Source organism: Pinus tabuliformis, chromosome 5_2 (genome assembly GCF_031772625.1).
Source record: "Pinus tabuliformis cultivar Carrire ecotype Pingquan chromosome 5_2, CPIR1, whole genome shotgun sequence".
In the NCBI taxonomy this organism is placed as follows: Eukaryota; Viridiplantae; Streptophyta; class Pinopsida; order Pinales; family Pinaceae; genus Pinus; species Pinus tabuliformis.
In genome coordinates this window covers 805982074-806003659 of record NC_142306.1, presented here as the reverse complement: position 1 = coordinate 806003659, position 21586 = coordinate 805982074, and the positions used below count along the sequence as shown (strand labels likewise).

The window sequence follows — 21586 nt, the reverse complement described above, 5'->3', positions numbered from 1 at the left end:
GGAGTACCAAGCTCTGGGAGCTTGCTTCAGGCCATAAAGGGCCTTCTTCAGTCTGCACACATGGGACTCCTTCCCATGCACCTCAAAGCCCTGTGGCTGCTCAATGTACACCTCCTCCTGTATGAAGCCATTGAGAAATGCGGTCTTCACATCCATCCGATTGATCTTCCAACCCATCTCTGCTGCTATCGATATAATGGAGCGGATCGAAGTATATCGAGCCACGGGAGCGAAGGTCTCCTCATAATCAACTCCCTCTACCTGGGAGAACCCTCTAGCCACAAACCTCGCTTTGAATTTCTCAATGCTGCCATCTGCAGCATGCTTTACCTTGTAAAGCCATCTGGAAGTAACCACGGATTTGCCCTCAGGCCTCGGCACCACCTCCCAAACATCATTCTTCATGATAGAAGAATACTCCTCCTGCATGGCCTCTCTCCAGACCTGCTGGCTAGCTGCCTCCTCATAGCTAGAAGGCTCAGAGTCAAGGATGCTGGTAACCATCGCCATATAGCTACAAAACCTCTCAGGTGGTCTACTCTCTCTGACCGGCCTCTTCGGCTCAGCAACAGATGTGGCATCTCTCAAGGTGTCCTGAAGCCACTTGGGCTTCCTCTTCCCTGAGCGCACTTCTCCCACCGGAGAATGAAACTCCTCCTCCTCATCATCATCAGTAGCCTGAACTCCTGACTGTCTGTCTGCTGTCCTCCTGCCTGCACCTGAACCTGTAGAAGCTGAGGTACCGTGTGAACTGTCCATCAGTGGACTCCCTAGTGAACTGCTCTGTGAACTGCTCTGCATGCTGCCCGGAGCACCACCCCTCTGGCTCGATGAGCCACTGCTCACTGACGGACCTGACATCCTCATAGATGTACCTCCTGATCCTTCTGATCCCTGCCCACTGGATCCCTGCGACTGACTCAACTGCTGCTGAGGGTCTGGCTGATCCAGATACTCTAACTCCCGTGACCTCCTAAAGGCCCTGTCCTCCTCGAACTTCACATCCCGTCTGACAACAACTCTCCTCTGTGCAGGAATGTAAATCCGAAAGGCCTTTGAGGTCTCACTGTAGCCCACAAAGATACCCTTCTCTGCGGTGGGCTCTAGTTTGGTCCTCTTCTCCTTGGGTATATAGGAGTATGTAATGCATCCAAAGATATGAAGATGACCAATATCAGGCTTCTTCCCAGAGAAAGCCTCCTCCGGAGTCATGTGCCCCAAGGCACGATGCGGACTCCTGTTCTGCAAGTAAACAGCTGTGTTGCAGGCCTCTGCCCACAAGAACAATGGCAACCCCTGATCATGTAACATGGCTTTGGCAGCCCCTATGATGGATCTGTTCTTCCTCTCTGCAACCCCGTTCTGCTGGGGGTTGTAAGGAACAGTGAACTCCCTCCTAATGCCTGCCTCCGCACAATAGTCAACAAACTCTCCAAGGGTGTACTCTCCTCCATTGTCCGACCTCAAGGACTTGATCTTTCGACCTGTCTGAGTCTCCACAAGAGCTCTGAACTCCTGAAACCGCTTGAAGACCTCACTCTTGGTCTTCAAAAAATAAATCCAGGTCCTCCTGGAGTGATCATCAATGAATAAAACATAGTACTCATATCCACTCAAGGAAACATGAGACATCCGACCGCTCACATCGGAATGAATCAAATCAAGTATCCCCGTCGCTCTGCTGTCACTGCTGGGAAAAGGGGATTTGGCAAACTTGCCCATCGCACAACCTCTGCAAGTATCAAAGTGATCAGTACTGAAATCTGGCACACCTGTAGTGATCTCTCGCAATGTCCTCAAGGCTCCATGATACATATGTCCCATCCTGCGGTGCCAAATCTCACACAGCTCAGAACTGCTAGCTCTGCTGTCGGTACTACTGCTCAATGCCAAAAGGGGCTGAAATGCAAACTTGTACACCTTTGCATGGCGTACACCTATCACTCTAGCTGAATCAGCTGGAGTGCCCTGGGATACATCAACACCTGTCCTCCCCTGAACAGTACCTCATATCCTCTGTCCTCCAAAGCTGAGACGGATATGAGGTTCTTCCTCATCCCTGGCACATAAAGAACATCTGACACCTTCAAGGGAGGTTTGGACTCCCTCTGAAATGTCACTGTCCCCACCCCGACTGCTCTAACAACTCTGTCATCACCGAGTACTACCTCAATATCAGTGCCACTCTCTGAAAGCTCTGAGAAGTACTCACGGACTCCTGTCATATGACGTGAAGCCCCACTGTCCACATACCAGATACCTGAAGATGCTCCGCTAATCGAGGGAAAAGCATGCTCCCTCTGAACCTGTGTGGCAGGTGATCCTGCACTAGAGGACTCACATGTAATGAACGCAAACTCTCGGTCAAAACGACCTGCAAAGTCCTCAATCTCTGCTGAAGCTGCCACGTCCTGGTTCTTCCCCTTCTTCTTCTTCTTCTCGGGCACACAACTGCATAGTGTCCCATCTTCTGACAATTCCAACACTTCACCTTGGAATAGTCCTTCTGTGTGTTCCCCTGTTTACCTTTACCTTTGCCTTTGCCCCCACCACTGCTTGTGGAAGCCTGCTTCTTCCCTTTGCCTTTCTTGCCTCCTGCCACCAGTGCTACGTCCTCATCCTGCTCAACTGGCTTGGCTGCCCCAAGCTGTCCTTTCCTGATCTCTGTCTGAATGCAATCATCCCAAAACCTCTCCCATGTGGGAAGGGTCTCACGTGCACAAACCCCATCAGCAAAGTTCAACCATGAACGGGGGAGGCCATTCACTGCAATACGCACCAACTCAGTGGGTGGAATGGCCTCTCCAATCGCTGCCAACTCATCTCTCACATTAGTAATCTTTGTGAGATATCCAGCTGCACTATCATTACCCATCTTAATGTTCTTCAGCTTCTCCTTCAGGACCATCTTCCGGTTCTCATTGGTACTCTGGTAGAGATTGGACAATGCTGTCCACATCTCATGGGCATTGCTCTTTCCTCTCACATGAGGAATGCAATGGTCTTTGATTCCGTCTAGAATCAGCCTCTTACCCTTGTTCTTTTTATTATAAGCTGTCAACTGAGTAGCATCAGTAGGCACAACAACAGGGTTCTGTGTGGTATGCACCATGATATCCCAGACTTCTGCCTCCTCAAAGATACTCTGCATTCTCTCCTTCCAAACGCTGTAATTTGTATGCCCATCCAGCCTATCCTCCACCCTCAATCCCAATGACATCTGCTGTCCTAAAACTGAAAAATAGCACTGCTGTAGTAAAGATAAAACTGTTGTTTATGAAAAATCAGCTTGCTGGAATTTTCTGAGTGAAAAATCAGCAACTGTAATTTTTCCTTTTGCTGTCCCAAACTGCCCTTCAGCACTCAAGCTCTGATACCATGTAAAAATTTCTGTTTTCCCACCCCGGTTTTCAGTTTCTCCTTATTTCTCCCATATAGTTAAATTCCTTTTCCCATAACCATACATTTAACAAGCTGGAAAAAATAAATATTGCTGAAAACACAAATTCTGGAAATTTTACAGAATGCTGGAAATTGCAGAAATAAAAATCAGCGGTAATAAACAGCCATTAAAACACATTAAAACACTGAGATTTTTGTCAACTTGACCCTGGAAAAACCCCCTACAACTCTTGGGGAAAACCAGTTTGAGAGCTCTTCTTTATTTCTGAAAATGCCTTTTTACAGTAGAGAAATATTCAGCAAAAAAAAAAAAAATCAGCAAACAACTTTACAACTTATCTCCCTTGCTGATACACCACTGCAGATACTCCGCAGCTGTTGCTGTAATAACCGCGGCTGTTGCTGTACAAAACCGCTTTCAGCTGCTGAAAACTCCGCTCTCAGCGGCTGAAACTGCTCTCACCTTTCAGCTGCTGAAACTCCGCTTTGCTAAAACTCTCTCTGCTTTCAGCTGCTGAAACTCCGCTCTCAGCTGTCCAGAAATCTCCCTTGCTCTCTTGCTCTCCTTCTCTCAATCTGCTCATGAAAGAATGAATGATCTTTTTTTTTTCCTTTTCCTCCCTTAACCCAACCCTAATGACTTTTGGGTGATCCCTAAATCCAATGGCTGAAATAGATTTAGATCAATGGCTGAGATTAAATGCTCATTTAAATCTCACTTTCTATTTTTTTAATTCACCCCACTTTAATAAAGACCCACTTAGTCATTTATTTCCAAAGTCACTTTTCCTTTCTAATTTTTCATTGACTTTATAAAAGTCACTTTAAAATTAGACTTAGTAACTTTATCACTTAAAGTCACTTTTAAATTAGATTTAACTTTATAAAAATTATAAAGTTACTTTAGGAGAAAAATTAAATTCTTTTGGACACTTTTCCCTAGGCCAAAGATCAAAGCCTAAGGGAACCACCTGTCCTCCGGTACCAAATTTCAACAGGAATTTTCACTTTTGCTAGGATTTGTGTGGAGATAGATCTTAGCAAAGGACTACCAGATCACATCACTATGAAGCACAAGAATTTTCACTGGACACAAACTTTAAATTATGAAAACATGGCCTTCAGATGTCGTGTGTCATCTACAAAACACATGTTCTATGGCAAAGAACATCCCAGAAAGGAAGAAGAAGCAGCCAAACAGGCCAAAAGGACGGCAGTTTGGTGATCCTCCACTTTCGGAAGACGAGGAGGAGGAAAATAAAGACTCAACCAACACAAACTGAAGATAAAATGGAGGGGGGATGCGGTTCAAGTTGGATTTGCCTCCTCGCCAACTATGGCTCCAAATGTAGAACATCAACCCTCAATATGTCCATCCTTGATGGGCCCACATTTAGGAAACCAGCAGTCTCCAGTAGGTCAAGGAGGCACTAAACGAGCACACGTTTCAGAGTCCTTAGATTTAGGCAAAGATTCTCCTCATCTAGATGGGGGCCAAGAACTTGCTTTGGTTCTGATTGATCCAGATCTGGAAGGATGGCAAAAGGTGCAACAAAGGAAAGGAAAGGAAAAAAGGAAAAAAGCAGCACACATGGTCATCCATAAATGGAATTTTTCTATTTATTTGTGTTCTTTTTTGGCATATTATAGGCTTTTTGCCATTTTCCTACCACATATAATCATATTTCTGATCTCTTGAAAAGTTGTGTCTTTTTTGTGACGTATAATGCATACACACGTGTTTACAAAGTGTAATTTATATTTCTATTAATGAAAATTATGGGTTTTTTCTGCAAGAAAAAAAAATAATAATAATAATCAAAAAGCCAATTAATCACTGTATTTTTGAGGTTGTTTATAACTAATTTATTTGATTTAGATATATTAATAATAATGGAAACTTTTTCTTTTAATTGTATTATTTATTTTAATATATTATATAATGTTCCAATTTATTTTATTATTATTTAATTTCATAGTCGTTTGAATTTACCATTGCACCTCTACTATAAACATATGGTCTGTTGATCTCACTTCCATTCTTTTCCCGATGATGAACCTTAGTAGGGGTTTGACACGCATTGATACAAAAACTGATGTGATCTATCTGGACAAGTTTTTCTTAATAATAAATTAGTACTAAATTCAAATTTGTAAATGATATAAACATGATTCAAATTAAGATTCAGTAATGATATACATTGATTCATCAAAAATAAATTAAATAGACACAGTAAAATATTGATATATTGATTTAAATTCATCATTCTAGGATCTTATTAGCACTAAGAAAAATAGTTGATACTGAAGTCTAACTCAAACTCAAAATTAGTAAAAAGTGTCAAGTCAAAGACTCAATCTGATGTCAGGTATCTAGAATCAAGACTCAAAAGTTAGAACTGAAAATTGACAATGGACAATAAGCATCAAAGAGAGAAAGTAAATAAGCATCAAAGCCTTTATTGGCAAAAATTTGGGGGTAATGCCCAGATGCACCCCTTTACTTGGGGGTGATACCCAAAAGCACCCCTTTTCAAGGACGACGCCCAAAAACAATCCTTCTGGGAACACCTAGAAGCACAAATTTTCTTTTTCTTTTTTTGTGGGGGAAGGGGCGAGGGTGCACCCATAAGTCCCCCTTCGGGAAACATGTCCCACGCATTGGGGAAACATTTATCCCTAGTGTTTCCCCATGTTCCCCAAAAAGGGAATGTGGGGAAACATTCCCCTAGGTGTCCACCCATCTGGGAAGCATGGGAAAAAACATGAGGGCCACCGCCACACTCTCCACCCTAGGAGGTGCATCCCTATGGAAAACTGATTTATTATAAGTGACTTAAATAATTAAAAGTAAAATAAATGTTACCAACATTGCGATAATATCATGATGTCACAATTTTTTGGGAAAAACAATATCATCGACAGTAAATAGTGGAGCTTTTTCAAAAACAAAAATATCATGACAATGGAAAATATTACCAAGTCCATGGACAGATGTGCATAAGTGAATTTTTAGGTTTTTTTAGCTCATTTGGCAAACAAAAGGAGGGTTTGGAGAGCAAAGGAGGAGACTGGTTTTGTTTGAGCCAAGGATGAAATCACCATTTTCCTTTGCCATCACCATGTTTCTTTTGGAGTGGAGATTGATTTCCCTCGACTATGGACACATTTGTAGGGTATCCCATGGTGTATTTGCAGGTATGTCCACCTCCCTTTTTCTAATTTTTGATAGGTTTTGCATGCCTATCAATTTTCTCTCTAGGTGATCTACCATTTATGTATCATTCAATTTTGTATTATTATGGAAAACTGATTTATTATAAGTGACTTAAATAATTAAAAGTAAAATAAATGTTACCAACATTGCGATAATATCATGATGTCACAATTTTTTGGGAAAAACAATATCATCGACAGTAAATAGTGGAGCTTTTTCAAAAACAAAAATATCATGACAATTAAAAATATTACCAAGTCCATGGACAGATGTGCATAAGTGAATTTTTAGGTTTCTTTAGCTCATTTGGCAAACAAAAGGAGGGTTTGGAGAGCAAAGGAGGAGACTGGTTTTGTTTGAGCCAAGGATAAGATCACCATTTTCCTTTGCCATCACCATGTTTCTTTTGGAGTGGAGATTGATTTGTAGGCATGGACATCAATTTCCACTGTTTTTTTGTTTTTTAAAGATTTTTCATGAGGTTTACTTTACCCATTAGTTTTTTGTCATCTTTTGAAGGAGAGCGTGTGTTTTGTTTGCCATCATAAATTTATTGTGAAGTGGGGAGGGAATCCCATGGTGTATTTGCAGGTATATCCTCCTCCCTTTTTTAATTTTTGATAGGTTTTGCATGCCTATCAATTTTCTCTCTAGGAGATCTACCATTTATGTATCATTCAGATTTGTATTTTTTAATGCAATTTTTCATATTTTGATTCTAAGAATGTTGATTTTAAATTTTTTTCAATTTTTTTACCCTAACTTTAATAATTTACATTGAAGACTAAAATGCCAAGACATTTGGATGCTATGTGGGAATATGGTGACCCCGAGGGCGAATTCAATAGGCAAAATTTGAATTGCAATTTACGAGGTCAAAATTTTAAAATTTTGTTTTGCAAGTTATGTGATCAAAAATTGACAAGGAAGTCCCCTGGTTACCACCTTGCACAAATTTCAGGACATAAAATAGAAATTTGCATAGAAGCAAGCCTAGAAATCCTCTGTATTGCAAACAAAGCTCTTGCAGATATGGATGTAGCCAAAGAGAACAAGCAAGCTGTGAAAAGTCAAGTTACAAGGGGAAGAGTTACAAGAACCCAGGGGGAGGAAGTGACAATGGTTCTTCAACATCATCTTCCACAATGGTCGGCCCTTTATCGACCTCATTTTTCTTTGTTCCAAGAAAAACACTTGGTACACAACCTTCCATCAAGTCAATGTTTAAAATAAAAGAGAAGGAATAAGTTGACAAGCTGGTGGGTAGGTGTTTTTTATGTAGGGATATTCCTTTCAACATTGCTAATAACAATCCAGTCTACCAGCGTATGTTCAATGATGTTACTATTGTTGCCGTGGGGTACAAGGCCCCTTCCTATGATGAGTTGAGAGGGCCTATTTTTCAAAATGAAAAGGCCAATTGCACTACTAGGTTGGAGGAGTTTAAGGCATCATGGGAACACACTGGATGCACTATAATGTCAAATGGTTGGAGTCTGGACTGATAAAAAAGGTAGGACCCTTCTTAACTTCTTATTTAATTGTCCTGAGGAGAAAATGTTTATGTCCTGTGCAACTTTGACTACAGTTAAAACGTTTAAAAGGGTAGTCAGAACTGAATTTCAAATAGAACAACTTACTGTCACAGACAATAATATATCAAATTTAACACCTAAGCCACTAGAAAACTCAAATGAAGGAAACCAGTACCAAAATTTACTTAAATACTGCATTGTTAGTGAAGCCAATCACAAAAGAGTCAACATCAATGTAACAAAGAATAGATCCAAGCAAAAACAAGAGAGCACTTACTTTTGAAATCATTCCATCTGCCCACATCACTTCAATATCCCCGTCTTTGAGACCTATAATATTCCCAATCGAGGATAAATCTGATTCTTCGGTATTCATACCTACTTTAGCCTTACAACTTCTTGAAGACCCTTGCTGGAAAATTTGCTCTGTACTTTTGGTGTCATTTACACATTTTGGCTTCAGTTCAATTTCTTTATCATCACCAGACTGATCCTCAAAGGCCAGACCAGCCTTAGCTTTTTGTCTTTTTCTCAAAGATCTCTGTTCTGAAGATATTCTGTTCTAATACAATACTCAGGTTTTGGCTCCATTTCACAATCTTTCTCAATGTTTGAATCATTTTCTGTTTTCATACAATTCTCAAGTGGTGAGATGTTTTGACACACCTTATCATCAACTGATGATTCAACAACACCAGACACTTCTGGTAGCTCTGCAACAGAGGGCAGTCGAATAACAATGTCCCCAATACAATAATTGTAATCTGGGTGCTCAATTAGCTCATAGACACTTACCACTTCTTCTTTGTCAAACTCTCTCGGTTTTTCCGGCTGCAACATAGGTTTCAGCCACCTCACTACAGCTGTGCGCTCTTTTGAATTGGCACTTTTCACAACTGCTAAACGCTTTGATTCCAGATCTTCTACATCCTCCTCTGAGCCCTTCTCCAGCACATATTGTCCAGGCCAGAAATCATGCTCACCAAGATTATCCACATGAAACAAAACCTTGGAATCTATTCCAAAGGATGTTGTGCCATCTTGCCAAAGTATATCAACCTTAGTCTTAGTGTTCACAACAACAAGTGCCCGTTCAAGAATGTCTTCTTTTTTGTGAACTTTCTTATCTCGCCTGACTCTGCGTTTATGAACACCCCAGCGTAAAACACAGTTGTCAGGCATCAAAGGTTTTGAGCCTGAACAAGCAGGAATACAAGAATCCAAATTGGATACAATGTCATTCCCAACTGATTCCGAAATTGTAGGGACACCGGAATCTGAAGCAGGAAAAGTGTGATTCCCTACAAGTGTTTCTGTGTTTCTATCTGGTGCCGTATCTTGCTTGGCAGTGGCAGTTATGCCTAAGATTCTCCTTTCAGATGTGGGAAGGAGACACCAATCACCTAGTTGCCAATTTGGATATGGAAAACAAGACAAGAGCTTCAACTCTTTAGGATCCTGCATATATGCAGGGATGGTTGTTGACTTCGAATTAGGGCCAAGATTTGCTGCAACGTTCCAGTAAACATATACTGATCCCACCTCCACATTACTTATTGTGCCTTCCATGCGACTTGCCTTCCATGTACCTGGCAACAATCCAGCATTCCCGAAAGCCACTGAAGAACTACCTCGTAGTACACGCTGACCTGGATAGTAATCATAATCTGTATCTCCCAAAAGGCTCCTGGAAACAGGCATGAGGCGTTTTGGATCATCCATCATTATTTTACACTTTGAACCATCATCAAACAAAACCGTCACATTATCCACAACCTTAACCACTCTACCCAGCCAAGGTCCATGAAGCACGTAATCACCCTTTGCAAAGGCCCTTATCGGTCTTAGTTTCCTGCTGGAGACATTTTGTTTAATTTCTTCAGTAGCTGACTTCAGATCTACCAAAATTTCAACATTAACTACTCTGCCTATCTGCCCTTTCGGATCTGAAACAGCTGCAACAATGTCACCATGCAAAAAGCTCCTGTCAACTACCACAAGATCTTCATTTTTTTCATTTGTCTCTGAAAGGTTTGAACAAACTACTCGTGCATGATCCCCCGAAAGAGATTCAGCATCATCCTGATCTTCATTATCACTATCAGAATCTGAATCACCTGCAACTTTAGTTACCAATCCAAACACACCCTCTTCTGAAGCATGTTGGATTACATCTTGTCTGTAAACACTTGCAATAGTTGGCTTTTGACAACCCTTCCGTGAAGACTTTGTCAAACCACCTGAGGAGCTTTCTTTCAACTTTCCTGAAGCTAAGGAGCTTTCCTCCCCCGATTGCCCAGCAGCCAAAGAGCTTTCTCCGAATTGCCCTGTAGACATAGATGTGCACTTCCCAGCAGAAACACCTGTTGGTTCTGATTCGCACGTCTCTCTTGAATAACTATCAGACTTGCATAAAAGGCTTTCTTTACACATTTCAGTGGAATTAAATGGCTCTTTCAGTGAGCAGACGGTATTCTCCGGTAGTGTGGCACAATCTCTGTCATCATGAATGTCTCCCATTGTAGCTTCAAATGAATACAAACAAACTTTGTGATGCAATATGAGCAGGGATATCTTTAGTTGTAAGCTTTGATACTTAGAAATGTCCAACTCCGTTCTGTTTTGGATTTTCATTGCAACAAAATAGTTGTCAAAACATTTTATTTGCGATGTAATGAATCAACACAATGCACAAAATTTGCATACCAGAATTGGCCAAACGAAAATATTAATACTATAAAGACATTTTGAGACATAAATAGCAGCCATGAAAGAAGGGCTAGGCAACATAAAACCATGTTAATCCTACAAATAGACTAGAAGGGCTTTCCAGAGTCCCAGTCTTAAATTTAAAACCGTGATTATATACCATAAGAATTATATCCTGTAATTGTTGTTCCAATATTCAAACCTGAAAATGATGTGTATAGATTACAACTAAACCCTGAAACCTAACAAGTGATACGTAAAATTTGAAGTTGAAATGAAAAAGAACTACCTCACCCAATTCCAATAAAATATTCCAAGCAAATAAGGAAAGCACTATGCCACCCAAGTTTGAAAGAAAGGAGGGTGTGTGTGTTCATGAACTTCATTAAAGAACATAACTTCTAAACAAAGAAATCAATACCAGCAAGCAATATCACATATGCACTTTAAGAACTATATACATAAAATGCCCTTTGGATTTGTTTTATTTCTCATACTCTCTTCAGAAATCAGATTACACCTCAAACCAAATAGAGAAAAATGTTGAACAGTTCTCATCTCAGGTATAATAGAATTCCAATGGCCTTGCCATCAAAAGTTGTGCCAAGCTTGTTACGGTTTTTACAGTTTTGAAACCTCAATTTCAATTTTCTTATGTCTAAATTAAAGGATGTATCTTTAATTTCAATACTTGAAAATAAACGCACTTCAGAGCTATTGTATTGCTCAAAACAGCAAGGAGAGTTAACATAAGATGAAGACCAAATAAGGAATTTTTTCCAAGACCAAGATTGAAGGATTTTCATCTTATTAGGAGAAAAGGGCTCTCTGAGGCAAATTACACCCTTGAACCTCTCAATTTAAGCAAAGCCTCCTTCAATAGCCTCTAGTATTAGATGAGTTGCTCAAAGTTAACCAGGCATGGCAGATGGAAGGTCTCCAGAGTTGGAAGGCCTTTCATGTGAATTCCACAAACAATGGCCTCTCAAGTCAAACTAATCCCCAAACCTCATGAAGAGGCAAACCTCATGGAGAGCCTCTAACCTCGAATATCCAAATGGAGGGAAACTCAACCACCAACCACAATAGCAGCTGGTAACCCTAGGGGTCTCAACCAATTTTGAACATGTGACCTACAACCCACAAGGAGCAAACATGTCACAAGTGAGATTTGAACCTAGTTGCAGAGGATAACAACTTTTCTGCTTAACCACTGAAGATTGGAAGTGTAGATAGAAGTGGAGTGGGAAAACCAATGCTTTTACAAACTGTTTTCAAAATTTGTTGAAGGCCCATACAACCCACAAAAAGCCATCCTTCAATACATGAAAAAAACCCAAAACAAACCAAAAAAACAGTGGGGATGATGATATTATTTAGTTACAGTGGTATCAAGCAACATGTTTTGCACATTTCTAAAAAGGTAATTGTTGTATTGACAAAATTAACTCGACAAAAGCTAGAACATTTAGGTTGCACTTAGCTTCAAAAATTGAAGGAACCTTTTCAAGCAAGAGTGACTCTCTCATAGTGTTGCTCCCCATATGGCATTAGGAGATTGTGATCGCATATGGGCAACTAGTACCAGCACCACTCTTTCAATGGCACGACGTTACAGTTCACATTTGATGTGAGCACTCTTGCTTGTCATTCACAGCACACATTGATGACATCCTTCTAGACTTCTACTACATGATTATTCCATTTCACACAATGGACTTGCCCAACAGACTTGCTTGTCACTAGAGATATTGCACACATTTACCTTGACAGTTGCACATGCAACTGACATACATGATGATAGCGCCCCTCGGTTTTAGTTGTTTGCTTCAGTTATATACTATGGCTTCTTGGTGTTTTGGTTCTTGCTTGTATTTAGTGTTACTGTTTCTTATATATTTGTGCTTGTGGTTAATGTTAGGTGTAATTTAATAACACATCACAACACTCAAGTTTTTTATTTTTTGCCTCTGGTACCATGGGGGGGGGGGGGGGGGGGGGGAATTTTCCTTTACATAAGCGTCATCATCTCTTGAGTCAAGTTGTACTACTAGAGACCTATACACTTCTTCATCCTCTCATTAACATCCATAAACATTTATCATATTCCCACTCATGATTGATTTATCATATGTCATACGATGAAGGTGTATCATTATTAGTCTCGTGAGGAAAAACTCATCTAAAAGCTATGAGCTTTATGCTCTCGAGCATAAAGTAGCTAAAATGAAAAAAGATAAATAATAAAGCTTGAACCATGCCACCTCACAATGAAACCAATGCCTCTAGTCCCATGCACAATGCATATCTAAAGAAAAGGGACCAAATAAAAATAAAAGAAAAAAAGAAAGAAAAAGGGAAGCAAAGGGGTAGTAAGAAAAAATGCCAAGATTCAAGAAACAATGCTAAGCACATCCTCATCTTTAAAGGCACTCATGGATGAACATCTTTAAAGACCTATGCGTGGCTGTGGTAGACAATTCAAAAAATTCCCCTCCCTTGACATCATATACTCCAAACTTAGTGTCCTAGGAAATACCTTTTGTCTTAGGAGTTGTCACATGTAATAGAGGTTAAGGTTGTCCCCACCATGGTAAAACTTAGGCACATCATAAAAACTAAGTAACATTATGTTTTAGTTATAGGAAGTCACTCTGATGTGCACTACTTAATAGCATGTATATTGAGGCCTAGCTCTCACTATAGGTGGGCACCTTGCTATTAGGGTCCCACCCTAACCCCCTTATTTATGTAGTAGGATTGAGTCATAGTAAAAAGTCAATAAAGCCCATATTAATAATTGTAAGTGGTTAACCCGCATTTAATGACGGGACCACAGTTAGTTGCAAATGGGCCATGGTATTAGATAGATGGTATTAATAAAAACCATGGTATTGATCCATGGTATTGCATGTATGAGTCATATATAAAGGATAGAGACTCCCTACGAGGAGCATCGTGTCTTATTTTGTAATCGAGCTCTGCTCTATTGGAGGTTTCCCCCTCGAAGAGGCAAGTGAACATTGTTTTCTGAATAATAAAATACTTGTTGTTGTTTCTCACTATTCTATGTTCTGGGTATATTTCTTCGCATATTTGGTATTCTAGTATCGTCTTGCAGGTTAAGAGCATAACAAGTGGTATCAGAGCACTTTCCAGGGCAGGTGGGATCTCCATTTCTTAGCAAAAAAAATTTTGGCTAGAGACGTGTTCCGGCGTCTTTAAACCACGGGATCTGTCGTTGAGCGCATAAACCTACGGATTTGGGGAGGCATGCACACAAAAATACAAGAGGTGGTCACGCTTGTTGGACTCCCTTGTAACCCCTGTGGGTACCCCTTTGAGTAGTAGCGCATTAGACAGAACCGCGCACGGACTGTCTTCCAAGTACCCTCTGGGTATATCGGAAGCCCCCTAGCTCCTTTGAAACCTCGCCATAGATAAACTGTCGGTCGTCTTGCTGCTACAGTACACCGAGAACAGCACTCGGAGAGATTACTCACCCGTACAATAGGGTAGTCGAGTTGTATGGCTAAGGGTACGGTTGATCCTCCTTAGTTAGAGCCCTGAAACATTGGGCCGAGTACTACTGTCAGACCCTTATGTATATTGTGATCTGTAGCACCTGACACTCCTCGAGACCATAGTTCCCTTTTCTATCTTGGGATCACGCATAATCTCTGCCAGATCAGATCTCGCAAGGGGTTTGCAGCAGCAGCAGACATCAGTCCCGCAGTTCCGAGTTAGCAGACCAGCCATTCCGATCTATTAGATCCATCAGATCCGCAGCAGCAATCTGTTCCGCCGATCAGAGCTACCCGATCAGCCATTCAGATCTCTCAGATCCACCAGATCTGAGTAGTTGTGTGGGGTTCCTATACCGGGGCGTGATTTTCGCAGGACTTTTGGCAGCATTGACATTTTGAGGATTCGGCTACTGCAGTATTCCTAAGCAAGGAGTAAAACTCCGTTAGGAGTTTTCAGAAAATAAAAAAATAAAAAATAAAATAAATAAATAAATAAAATAAATAAATCTAGCCCATAAGAATCAGGACGACGAGCTGATCAAGGTGGTACCATTCAATTGTTAGCGAAAAAAATTCGGGCGGTCCCAAATTTCAAGTACATCGGATCGGTGCATGGTAGAAACTAGAGCTCAAGCTATGGCCAATGAGAAGATCGACAAACTTGAACAATCCTTGCAAGCCATCCAAGCTCAGCTTGACAAACTATCTGATGCACTCTCTAAGGGCAAGGAGGAAGCTCGCGAGGAGGCGTATATTGGCAATGGACACAGTGAGGGTGAGTCTAGCCACTCTCTTCACCTCTGGGGCACCCGCCAACAATCCCGTCCGCGACCTCCCAAGCTGGATATGCATAAATTTGATGGTTCTCACACGGCCGCATGGGTAGCACAAATGGAGCAGTATTTCAATCTGAATAACATCTTAGATAATGAGACTCAGCTTATGGTGGGGAGCATGTACTTGGACAATGAAAGATGGCAATGGTGGGAATGGCATCAACGTTGCAATGGAAGTTTTATGACTTGGGCCACCTTCAAAAAAGCTCTTACATGGCGCTTTGACCAGGAATCTTCTTTTTTGGGTCGTCTCACTAAGCTCCGACAGACTGGCATAGTGGATGAATATGTTACAGCCTTTGAAGCATTAGCTTTCCGCACTAGGGATCTCTCGGATGCGTTCTACACGGAATGTTTTACCAGCGGTCTTAAAGAGGCCATACAAGCCCATGTCCGACTACACCACCCTCCCACATGGTCGGAGGCTTGCAAGGTAGCTCGTAACGTGGAACGTGTGTTAGCGGCCCAGTCCATTCGCCCAAATTTCACCGCCAAGGGTCGCCCCCCACAGGCTCACAGCACGACTCAAACACTTAAGGTTCAAAAGGTGTCACCTGCAGAAATGGCCGAAAGAAGAAAGCAGGGATTATGTTACTACTGTGATGAAAAATACTCCCCAGGTCATAAATGCAAGGAGCCCAATTTTTTCAAATTGATGCCACTGATTACAGCTCATCGGAGGAAGCCCCACCACTTGAGGAACCTGAGGAGGCAAAAGAGGACAACCAGAAGGACAATGTCCCTGACGAACCAGTTATTTCGCTGCATGCTTTGGCAAGGATTTCTTCACCGCAAACTCTCAAAATCAGAGGTTTTATTAAACATCGCCCAGTAGTAGTCTTGATTGACAGTGGAAGCACACATAATTTCATCCATCAAAAAGTTGCGGAAGCCGTGCATTGTTTTGTACGAGCAGTTTCTAACTTCCAAGTCCAAATTGCGGATGGGGGAACAATGAAATGTGAAGGCCGATGTGAAAATATCAAACTTCAATGGGGGATTATCAGTTGAAGACCCACATGTTTTTCATACACATGGGAGGGTGCGACATTGTCCTCGGTGCTGAATGGCTTCGCACTCTTGGGCCAATCACAATGGATTTCCAGGAGTTATATATGAGCTTTAAGCAGAACAACTCCACACATACCCTCCGCGGACTCCAGGCGGGAGCTCCCTCTATCATCAGCTCACATAGGATGGAAAAATTGCTAAAAAAGGGCCATCATGGAGTTATAGCTCAATTTAATGCCATCCAGGCCGTCGAACCCAATTCTCTACCAATTCATCCTGAGATGCAACAGATTTTAAATAACCATCTGCCAGTCTTTGACAAGCCTCATGAGCTTCCACCCTCGAGAGGGGAACATGATCATAGCATCACCTTGGTTCCAGGGGCCCAACCACCAAATGTGCGCCCATACAGATATCCGTTCACCCAAAAGAATGAAATAGAAAAAATAATCAAGGAAATTTTGGAAGCAGGTGTCATTCGTCCCAGCATTAGTCCTTATTCATCACCGGTGGTCATGGTGCTCAAGAAAGATGGGGAATGGCGGATGTGTCCAGACTTCAGGGCCCTCAATAAGTTGACAGTCAAAGATAAATTTCCCATCCCGGTTGTTGATGATTTACTGGATGAACTCAATGGGGCTCAATTCTTCACTAAGCTCGATATTCGCTCAGGCTACCACCAAATTCGCATGAAGGAAGTCGACATTCCAAAGACTGCTTTCAAAACTCATGAAGGCCATTATGAGTTCCTGGTCATGCCATTCGGTCTTTCTAATGCCCCATCTACTTTTCAGAGCCTTATGAACCACCTTCTCAAACCATATCTCAGGAAATTTGTCCTTGTCTTCTTCGATGACATCCTCATCTATAGTTGCACTTGGGCCGCACATCTTCAGCATGTAGATCTGCTCTTGCAACTGCTCCGCAAGCATAAATTATTTGTTAAGATGTCCAAGTGTTCTTTTGGCATGGAAGAAGTTGAGTATTTGGGCCACATTGTGGGGCGTGAAGGTGTCAAGGTGGACCCCAAAAAGATCCAGGCAATGCAGGATTGGCCTCAACCTAAGACCTTGAAGAGCCTGAGAGGATTTTTGGGTCTCACAGGCTATTATCGCAAATTTGTCCACAATTATGGTCGCATTGCGAAGCCCCTCACTCAACTCCTCAAGAAAAATTCATTCTTCTGGAATGATGACGCACAACAGGCATTTACAGCTCTCAAAAATGCCATGTGTTCCACTCCAGTCTTAGCACTCCCTGATTTCACCAAATCTTTTGTCATTGAATGTGATGCTTCGGGTACGGGTATTGGGGCGGTCTTAATGCAGGAAGGTCGACCCTTGGCCTTCACAAGCCAACAACTAAGTGGGAAGAATCTAGGACAATCTACCTATGAGAAGGAAATGATGGCCATATTACATGCAGTAGATACCTGGCGACCTTACTTATTGGGGCGACGTTTCCAAATCTGCACAGACCATCACAGTGTTAAATATTTTTTGGAGCAACGCCTATCCTCCCCACAACAAAATAAATGGCTCGCAAAAATGCTGGGATATGATTATGAGATCATTTACAAGAAAGGGCGCGAAAATAGTGTAGTAGATGCATTATCTCGCCAATTTGAGGAGGAAAGTACCCTGCTCGCAATTTCCCTTCCCATTCCAGAATGGATTGAAGAGGCTCGCAGGGAATGGTTTTCACATCCCTGGCTCTCCCAACTCATTACTCAATTGCAGGCGGATCCAAATTCCACCAAGGGCTACTCGTGGCAGGATGAGATTCTTCGCTACAAGGACAGAGTGGTAATATCACCAACATCCACCCTCAAAAGCTGCATTTTGGCAGAATTGCACTCATCCCCCATTGCAGGACATTCAGGCTTTCAGAAGACGTATGCTCGCACTAGAAGATCATTTTTTTGGATAGGCATGAAAAAGGACATCCTTACTTTTGTAGTAGAATGCAATGTCTGTCAACGCCACAAAGGGGAGACAGTCAAAGCACCAGGCACATTACAACCGTTGCCCATCCCGGCCTCAATATGGACGGAGGTTTCTATGGATTTCATTACAGGTCTTCCAAAGTCAGGAAACAAGTCAGTCATCATGGTGGTTGTGGACCGACTTTCTAAGTATGTTCATTTTTGCGCCCTACCCCACTCGTTTACACCGACTTTGGTCGCTCAATCTTTCATGGATCAGATCTTCAAATTGCATGGCATGCCCACTTCTATTGTGTCTGATCATGACCCGATCTTCACCAGTAATTTTTGGCAGGAACTCTTCAGGCTACAAGGCACCCAACTAAAACTCAGTACTTCCTATCATCCACAAACGGATGGTCAAACTGAAGTCGTCAACAAATGTCTGGAAACCTACCTTAGGTGTTTCACTTCAGAAAAGCAACATCTTTGGGTACAGTGGTTACCTCTAGCTGAATGGTGGTATAACACCAACTATCATGCCACCACCAAAGTGACTCCCTATGAAGCAGTTTATGGTCAACTCCCTCCTTCCCCTACTTCTTATATCAAGGGGTGCTCAAAGGTACAAGCAGTGGATCAACTCCTACAAAACCGCACAACCATGCTCGCCCATCTTAGAGAGAATCTTCATCAAGCTCAAAACCGCATGAAGCAGCAGGTAGATCAGCATCGCTCAGAGCGCCAATTTCAAGAAGGGGATCAGGTATTTTTGAGGCTGCAACCATATAAGAAAACATCACTCAAAGACAAGGGTTGTCAGAAACTATCTCCAAAATTCTACAGACCGTATCAAATACTTCAGCGCATTGGAGAAGTGGCCTACAAGCTAGCTTTGCCACCCACTGCAAAAATCCATCCAGTTTTCCATGTCTCATGCCTCAAGAAAGTGATTGGGAACAATTGCAGAATTCAAACCAGTCTACCTGAATTGGATGAAGAAGGGTCAATCTGGCTCCAACCTGAACAGGTCCTAGACACACGAGAACGGCACCTGCATGGTCACATGATCAGGGAAGTCCTCGTCAAGTGGAAAGACACCTCTCCAGAAGATGCAACCTGGGAACCAGCCACTATTCTTCAGCAGTTTCCGCAGCTTCAGCCTTGAGGACAAGGCTATTCTTAAGGGGGAGGGCATGTTAGGGTCCCACCCTAACCCCCTTATTTATGTAGTAGGATCGAGTCATAGTAAAAAGTCAATAAAGCCCATATTAATAATTGTAAGTGGTTAACCCGCATTTAATGACGGGACCACAGTTAGTTGCAAATGGGCCATGGTATTAGATAGATGGTATTAATAAAAACCATGGTATTGATCCATGGTATTGCATGTATGAGTCATATATAAAGGATAGAGACTCCCTGCGAGGAGCATCGTGTCTTATTTTGTAATCGAGCTCTGCTCTATTGGAGGTTGCCCCCTCGAAGAGGCAAGTGAACATTGTTTTCTAAATATAAAATACTTGTTGTTTTTTCTCACTATTCTATGTTCTGGGTATATTTCTTCGCATATTTGGTATTCTGGTATCGTATTGTAGGTTAAGAGCATAACACTTGCATTGGGAACCATGTATTTGCCTTGAGATTTGTGTACTTGCATCGATATCCATGTTTTTGTCTTTGATCCACGACAGTACCTTGCGAACCATGTATTCAAATTAGGATGTGTACCTACATTGGAAGTTGCAACATTGCACTAGATATCATGACACAAGTTCCACATCATCATTTGCAGATGTGTTGACCTTCTTCAAGACGTTGCCTTGCTTCTAGATCATGGAGACATTATCATGGAGTGCACTTGTCACTTATTTGTCCATTTGTCATTGTTCATGGAGAAAGTGGAGCATTTTGGTGGGGTGCACCTTCTATCTAGGATGTGCACTTAAATTGAAAATTGCAACATTGCACTAAATATCATGACACGAGTTCCACATCATCATTTGCACATGATGGCCTTCCTCATGATGGTGCCTTGCTTCTAGATCATGTACACATCATCATCCCTGTGCATAGCCTTTGCATTCCAATCTTGCTCTATTTCTAATGATCTGGCCTTGCTTGCTATACTTTGTTGTATGGTCGAATTCAAATTCTACTAAGTTAAAAACATTTAAAGGTAAACAATGAATGTGAAGTGTTTCTTCCCTGTTGCACACAAGTTTAAACCATTGAAATTTGATTGCAATTAAAGCATCAGCAATAACTTACATCTGAAAGCTTTTGCCACCAAGAATTTCTCTTTGAATTTTGATCCAGTTACCTACGACATACCACTAGCTCAAGTATATGCAGCATCTGTTGAAGATGTTTCCATGCTCCCATGATCTTTCATACTCTTCAAACTTCAACTATGTATCATCTTCAACAGTCTTAGTTGTTGGAGCAATAAATGAATTTGCTTAAGCTCAAAGTATATGCAACATCTGTTGAAGATGTGTCCATGTCATTCAGCCCAAGCTCCTCATTCTGCTCCCATGATCTTTCATACTCTTCAAACCTTAATTGTGTATCATCTTCAACAGTCTTAGTTGTTGGGGCAATAAATGAATTTGCAAGGGCATCATCTAGAATTAGTGTCCAAAGTACCTCAACTTGAATAAACTTCATCAAGTGAGAATCAAAATCTTGCCCCTTGCTTTGTTTCCATTCATCTGCACTATCACCAATACTAAATCCATGCAATCTCTTCAGACTCAGTAATTCCAACCATAAGCCCCTTAACTGTTGTAACAAGACCACCAAGAGTACCAGGTGTAAGCTCCAAATCCAACTCTGATACAATAACAATTGCAATGTCACTTAAGACATCCCAACTAAGGTCACTTCTCAGGAATACTACCACCTGGCTTAAGCTCAAAGTTGCAAAATCCACAGAGATCACAGGTTTAAGCCATAATGATCACTTCCTTGAAGTATGGAATGTTTGTGGCATACATCTGAGTTTCACATCTTACTGCACATGCTCCACAAGTTGCTGGAAAAGTCATCACCTCCTCTGGTGCTGAATACTTGAATGTTGTTGTTGGATATACTTTCTACATTCTTCCTGAGGTGCTTGTAGTTCACCTGCAACTCTTAGGAGCAATCCCTCACCAGTTGAAAGAGTTCCACATTGTGCTACTTCAAATTCCGATTTTGGAACCTTTACACAAGCAGAATATAATTTGACTACTTGTCAGTTCATTACCTCCAAAGAACCCTCTAGAACTTGCAATGTATAGCAACATCCTTGAGGTCATAGTTTCCAAACAAATTAAACTTCATTGTTCTTTTCATCACAATGGAGGCATTCAAACCATGTGCCATCAATGCCAACACTACTAACACATGTGTCACCTATTTGTCCATTTGTCATCACTCAT

General features: G+C 41.6%; 1 pseudogene across 1 annotated transcript in view; it reads right to left on the bottom strand.

Annotated features, from left to right (window-relative positions):
* Positions 1 to 21586, bottom strand: part of LOC149161764 (putative ubiquitin-conjugating enzyme E2 23) — a 33432-nt pseudogene that overhangs the window by 7689 nt on the left and 4157 nt on the right. The window contains exon 3 of the transcript XR_016261887.1: positions 8432 to 10771. The product of XR_016261887.1 is annotated as a putative ubiquitin-conjugating enzyme E2 23 (transcript). The remainder of the gene's footprint in view (positions 1 to 8431; positions 10772 to 21586) is intronic.